General features: G+C 40.9%; 1 long non-coding RNA gene across 1 annotated transcript; it reads right to left on the minus strand.

The window, feature by feature from the left end:
* Window positions 1–157: 157 nt before the first annotated feature.
* Window positions 158–7,167, minus strand: LOC118299206. Its single transcript, XR_004789789.2, has 5 exons — window positions 6,915–7,167; window positions 2,979–3,179; window positions 2,578–2,722; window positions 1,676–1,854; window positions 158–933 (listed from the first exon to the last, which is right to left on the minus strand). It is a non-coding gene; the product is annotated as an uncharacterized LOC118299206 (long non-coding RNA).
* Window positions 7,168–7,366: the final 199 nt, after the last annotated feature.

Consider the following 7,366-nt stretch of genomic DNA (forward strand, 5'->3'; position numbering starts at 1 on the left):
GAAAGGCCTGCATGCCGCCACCTAATTGTGTGAGCTACTCTTACAGCTTCAGATGGACACGCATGCTTTTGTACATTTGGAGCAGAAACGAAATCTGCAGGAAGCAGAGCTGTGCGGGTCTCGCACGGCCAGACCGTCCACACTGCAGCAGCAGCAGCAGCATATGGAAAAAAGTGAAGTAGCCCCGTAAGCAGTAAAACACACAGGCTAGCAGCATTCTTGAGTTTTTATAGGGCTGGGCATATGAGCAGATGTTGATGAGATGGTTTCAAGAGATTTGGTTCTGCAAACTCATGTTAGGCTTTGGACAGTGACCCCAAACACTTAAAGCAGCTTCCAGAGTTGCCACAAGTCATCATGGGGACATGTAAAAGAAAAAGCATGGTTACATTAATAACTCAGTTTTTCAAATGATTTGAATGCACGAGCCCCAGTTCAGAGTTCCACATTAGTTATAGGGCGAGGATCTTTTTCCAGTGATGGATTTTTTTCTGGAATTCCCAGTTCTGTGACTAGAAATGTTTGGTCGCAACTCAAGAGTAAAAGGAAGAAGAGCAGAGACACGCGAGCCAGCTGGAGCGTCAAGTCTCAGACCTCTGAGATAGTAATAAAGGTTCTTAGGTTTGACCTTGTGCTAAAAAGTGTGATAAACTGTTGTGAGCATTTCCATCCCGCAGTCCCATCATCCGCCAACCGTCCTGTAATTAGAAAAGCATTTCCTACCACCCCTTCATCCTCCAATAATTCAAATAAAGAACAAAGTTTTTCCTCAGCAGGTGCGAGCCGCTCGCCCTCGTTCAGCTCTGTACCTACAGTTATTCAGGGTGTTTCTCCAACGCAGGGTCAAACCTGGCAGCAGCTAGATGGATATTCAGGATGTAAGATCAGCTGTTGCTCCCCAGTGTTGGGCTTCTGCTGCCACCTGCTGTTAGCCTGTAGAAGAGCAGCACATAGTTATAATTTACTCCGAATATGATTTTTTCCAGTTATCATCCTCTCTTGAATTTCGCAGGCATCATTTTCGTACCCTGTTTCGGGGCATGTACATGTTTGCTACTGTCCACCAAATTGCATTACAGTAATATTTTTTCAGGCTGCATATTTATGTATATTATACAGAATTCAAGTTGAACATATGTATTGTTTATCTGGGATTGGTGTGACATATCATATAATCAGCATGACATATAATCCTTCATATTTATATGTATTTATTGTTTACTGTCTGTGCACTACAGATATGCACTAAATTCCATTGCAGCTCTGCAATGACAATTAAAAATATTTTGTTGTTTGTTTTATGTATCTTACAATGATTTAAAGGAGAGTTCACATCTCTGGGACTGGAATCTTATTGAAAAGGCAACTCTGGAGGTCAGTGTAGACATGAGGTTGAGCAGTGAAACTGCAGAAAACCCTTTCAATGCACACATGGACATGTGACAACTGTAGCACAGATTTGAAAAACGTGAGCATTAATTAACTTTTAGTTTGGTATGCATTTCTAAAACTGCTCTAAAACTGAACTTTGACAAATGTAATCCTGGTCAAATAAAAGCCAGTAATTTATTGTTATTCTGGAAAATTATTATCAGTTACCACTATTTTTCCATAGTGAAGCATTCAGGTTAAAAATTTTGCAAATTTCTACGTAAGAAAATTGGATAAAGCTCACCCTTCATTTTTTCTCAAAAAGGATCTGGTCCATGTCCAGTGACACTCGAGTGTAAGTGAAGGACTTTTCTCTGTCCCCTCCCACTTCCACGGTTGCATAATTGTCCTCCCACGGCACTCATGCAGCTCGATCCCAAAGATCAATAGTAAAGTCGATGCAGAGGAGGATGCTCGAGCACTCTGTGAAATCGAAAAGAGACAAATGTGAAATGTTCCTCTTAATTTATGTAGTTGTGGACGCCATCATACTGTAGATATATGACTGAAATCAACACAACCTGACTGACGCTGAGGAAACTGGACTATAACTATTATACCATGTATGTATCCGAGTCCTGCTGTCTTAATCCGAAAGCTTTCCTGACTATTTCCCTCCAGATTTATTTCAAAACAGGGTAAGTTACGATTGTGCTCTTTATTATTCAACATCTCAAATGTGCAAATGTTTCAGTGGATGTCCCATTTTAAATCATAAGGGGCCAGTTCCCCCAAATCGCAAATGTGATAACAGTAAATGATTTATTTAAAAACGTGTCTCCTTCACCTCTACTACTACCTCGTCTTACAAAACTATTTAATTGGCGTCCTTCACAATGAAATGGAGGTGAGTGGATTCACTGAGTGGTGCTGAACATTTCCTCTTTGAAAAGTTAACAATGTCCTGGTAAACACTGGATAATACAAACTATTGAAATTTGTATGCAGATGCATGTGCTATGGTAATTTTGGACAGATGGTGGGGGGACGGGCGGGTGCAAACCCATTATTCCCCCACCTCGTGGTGGAAGTTTATGAGCTTTCCCATAAATCGACACCATTCTCGAGGAGCTGGCTTTAAAACGCTGCTCCATGTGTGTGTGTGTGTGTGTGTGTGTGTGTGTGTGTGTGTGTGTCTGCACATACTGTCCATGTTCGAGAGGGTTGGTTTCTCCACTTTGTGCTCAATACTCCACCATACACAATCATTCTGTGGATCCCACTGATCTGCACTCTGACCCTTCAAGCTGTTGATCACATTCTTTGTCGCTCTGGATAACTGGATGGCTGTCTAAAATCAAATTGCATTGTTTATGTGAGTGTGTAAAAGACAGAAAGATAATAGGGCTCATAAATCCCGCTCCACTTCTCAACCATCTGCACTTCCAACCTCCAAATGTTCCTTCACTTTGTGACCACCAAATATGAATGAACATGCACAAGGGCAGTGAAGTGTGTCAACAAAGGATTTGGGTTGATTCACTTGATAGATTGTTGCGGAAAGCCATTATTGTTTCACCATGATATTGGAAAGAATGGGACATTACCATATTAAAATGATGACTTTTCCATCTCCTCTCCTGAGAGCTGCGGATGAAGAGGGGGAGCACACGTGTCTGGCCAGCTGCCATCACAGTCATTGTTGTCCCGCAGTCGGTTGGTGTCCACGGACGGATGGACGCACATCTGGCCAGGAGTCGTCTCCGTGTTTCTGATATGATTCCCTTTGTTCAGCGCTGACACTGGGTCTGTTGCATTGGGGAGGTAATATTAGATCTGCTCGCTTTCTGGTTCACATTTCGATAGATGCTGTAGAGTTACATCATAAATCTCCCAGCAGCCACAGCTGTGCAGCATCTTAGAAATCCATTAGGGAGCTGGCTGTGGACTAAATCTTACATAGCAAACAGATTTGAAAAGGAGGTGTCTGAAAAAGACACAAGTTGCCAGCGTGAAGACGAGAGCAGCCAGTGAAAGAGAATGATTTGCTGTTTTTGTGTAATCAGCCTGCAGGATAATTTAACATAGCAACCACTGCCAGTAAATACACTACCACACCACCACTACTACTGTATGAGCAGTCGACTGTCACGAGCAAACAAGATTACGTTATCTCAGCACCAGCATTAGAAAAAACTCAACTATGTAAAACATGTAATGGCGTAGTGACGTCTTGAGCAGAGGATGATAAAGGGCCTCAGACAAACACAGAGATTTGACTTTTTTCAAGATGGAGGCCTATACGGGCCCAACGTTGAATAGAATTGAGACTGGGCTTTTCTTCTCCTTCATGTGCAGGTAAACATTGACGGATGCGCAACGTTTACACGTCTCTTTTCATTAGTAACCAGTTAGAGTAGGCATGGTATGGTAAGTTAACTCCTTTATAAAGCTAAGGAATGGAGAAAAGTGATTCCGTCCTGGGATCGGCTGTAAATCTTAGTTTGTTACAGCCGATCCCATGCTAAGAATCTAAAACCAAGTCCAGTTGTTCGTGATTCAATTCCCTTGGGATAACCATGACCAGGATGAATGGCAAACTCCGCAGACATCATTATGATTTAAGTTTTAAACATGTTTTAACAGTTTGCACATGTGAACGCGATCAAAACAGACTGCAAATACACAAAGTGAGAAAACAGTTCATGACATTTTTTGTCATTTCATGTCAACTGGTCCACAGTTAAGTCCACATTGACTGCTGATGTTGCTGACAGTGTGAAGAGTTTCAAAGAAGTGAACTCAGTATTGAGAAAGGCGTGTCACCAGTTGGAAAAAAAGGAGCTCCGATACACTTTTAAACAGGCTGATTCAAGTGTAGAATTTGAAATGTGTTTAAGGTTAAGTTTGTCACCATTCAGTTGAACTGTGATATCTGGAACCATTTTACTTCAGTTACCAATTATTGCCAAGTATTTCTACTGTGTAAACTGTTTATCCTCTGGTTGTCCCTGAGCTCTAGTTGAAACTGAGCTCACCCTGATGGAACATAGGTTTGAGGGGTAAGTCAACCTGTAGTGGTAATTTTCTCTTCCTACACTGGATGGTGCTCTTCTCTAAAGTTTCGACACATCATGTATCCGCATTACAAAACTGAGCACAACGCCGCAAGGCTCAACATGCATAAACAACAAGATCCCAGTGGTTTTCAAAGTGTACACTTGACCGCTGCTTTACATCCAGATGATTATTTTCTGTGTCAGCGCAGAGTATATTTCTTGCACCCACTGTGTCAAGAAGTAATTGTATTCATAATCATACTGTTATCTACATTGTTTTGGTAATCTAATATTATGGTTTTAGTGGGTTATGTTGAACAGTTTCATTTTTAATAATATTATGATTCAAACAACTGCATTTTGAGTATCTACAGCCTGATTATCACCTTTTACAAAAGGTGTTCACACATACAATCTGCCAATCCTCTCCCCCATTCCATTGTAATGGAGTAATGAGTAATCAGATTACAGGCATCATTCTGTTGTAATCTGACTCCTACAATGCCCATGTTTCGAGCAGTGCGGTGATACGGTCTTGTACAGTCATCTTGGGAGGGAAGGTAAACACGATGGCCACGTAGATGATATTCTTTTACAGCACCAGTTTGTTTGTTCAGCATCGGTCCGGTCTGGGTACCGTGAGAAAGTTCCTTCTTACTGGTTCTTCACGGAAAAGAATTCAATACACACATTTGTCCCATATGGATCCAAGTGTCTCCTGCCTCCGCTCAACGGCCACATGACAATCCTGAGTTCGTATTCAAGTCATGAATTGATTGGATGTATTGCATGCTCATATCCTTAGATCCTACATCACATATATTGCACTACATGGTTAAGAATGAACCTGCACTCTCAAATATTCCAAAAATATTTTGCAGTACGAAGTTTTTAAATGCAAATCTTTCCTTTTTTAATAGAGCCAAATGTTTTTGGTATTTCTGCATAAATGTCTGTGACTTCTACATTGTCAAAAACTGCAATTGCAAATAGCAAAAACCTACAATATATAATGGTAGGGTACAATTTTCACTACCAAAATCACACTTAACTACTTTCAGGGGAAAAAAAGCTACTGGTAAACCTAATCATTTAACACCAACCTACAAATTCTCAAAGTGTAAAGTGAGGAATAGTGATGGAAACCACATCGCTGAACTGCAGAGCAAGAATAAGAGCAGGACCAACATACTTTGGACCAATTTAAGAGACTTCACATCCAGAAACATGAGACTGTAAGGAATCATTGGCAAAACAGTATAATTATATCACTTGCTGAAAATAAGCCTGGTTATTGGTTTAGTGATTAGATCATTCCGAATGGAAAATAAACCAAAGCAGAATCACTGATCAGTAAATAACCCAGGCCCTGGTCCAGCAGAAATAGGAGGAAACTGTGTTTGTACACAGCGTACGAGATGAACTTTTTGCCTTTCTCGCTTGCGGATGATTAAGGCTGTTTGTTTTCTGAGCTGATGCCGTTTACTTTGGACATTCTCCTCTGTGTCCTACTGGTTTACACTGCTCCAGTCTGCGGACATTCCTGCCGAACCTTCTCCTCATAAACAAAGATCACAGCTCTGCGGAGGTGAAACATCCGGAGGATTCCCTCCACTCCCGCCTGGACATATCACAGGGTCAAAACCCAACAACAGAAAGGGCTGCATTCATACGTGATCAGAAACTGACCCATGGAAAACACAACTGAATCTCATGTTCATGAATGAATCTTTCCAAAACCAAGCCAAAGACAGTCAGATGAAATACAAATAGACTATAAATATGATGCTTAAAGAAAAAAGCCCTGGATTACTGTTTCCCCCCCATCTCAGGTCATACATTCCAAAACTGGAATTAACAGACATTTAGATTAGAATATAAATAATGGTCTAAAGGCTAGACTGAGAACAGGAAAACATTTATCCTAAATAGAGCCTGACCGATAATACCGCCCGATATGAGCCTTCAGCGGTATCTGCCTTTGTGTTTGCCGAGATGCGCAGAATGAACAATGCGTGAAAAGATGTACATTTTTTGTTCACATTTAACATAAACATGTTGAGTTCTTAAACTCATGTTCTATACATTGGGTTGCACTTACATTTGGAGTCTTCTATTGTATATTTTATAACATATTTTATGGTTAAACTATGAAAATTAAATGTCACATCTTGGGAATCTTTGTCAAAAATCTGTATAGGTCAGGCTCTAATTTGAATCGCTTGTTTGGGAACTGAATGAACTCATTTGATCACTTCATTCGACCGGAGCTTTATGTATTTATCTTTGGTATAGGTCTACAAGGGCTTAACCAATTTGTGCAGTAAGGAAAAAAAGATCAATACCGTGACAGCCCAAGTCTTATTGTCATTTATCAAAATCAAAATCCTTCTCTTAACCCTCTGACCCGGACCTGGTGTATGCCACAGAAAACGCGTCACAAAAGTCCTCATAACATTTGATCGGTTGATGCCAGCAACTTACGGTTTGTTTTGACGGGAAGCGAACACTTCCGTGCGACACTGGCCCTTTCAGAAGATTTGGAGCGCGGACTGGAACTTCAGTGTCTTTTCGGAGACTCTGTACAACACGTCCATGACGATAAATCCAACATTGAAAGACTTTAATGATCATTCTGACCCCGTTTTTCAAGACGTAAAAGACTACGGTTGTTGTTTGCGGACTTGTAGCCTTCCATTTTGGATCTTTGACCAATCAGAAGCTTTGTTTCAGACTTGTATCAATCAGACGCTGTGTTGTCGACTGATCGAAAAATCAAAGATTTTTCACTGAAAACAGGACCTCTCACTCCTCCTGTTTACTCCTACTACTACTACTGACACTCCTCTGTGCCACTGCAGACAGGAACTGCTTTGCAGAATGGCACAAGTGACTTTGGGGCTTGAAAAATCATAGGACTTAATTGTAGAAAAATG

The sequence above is a fragment of the Scophthalmus maximus genome, chromosome 11 (assembly GCF_022379125.1).
Source record: "Scophthalmus maximus strain ysfricsl-2021 chromosome 11, ASM2237912v1, whole genome shotgun sequence".
Lineage (NCBI taxonomy): Eukaryota > Metazoa > Chordata > Actinopteri > Pleuronectiformes > Scophthalmidae > Scophthalmus > Scophthalmus maximus.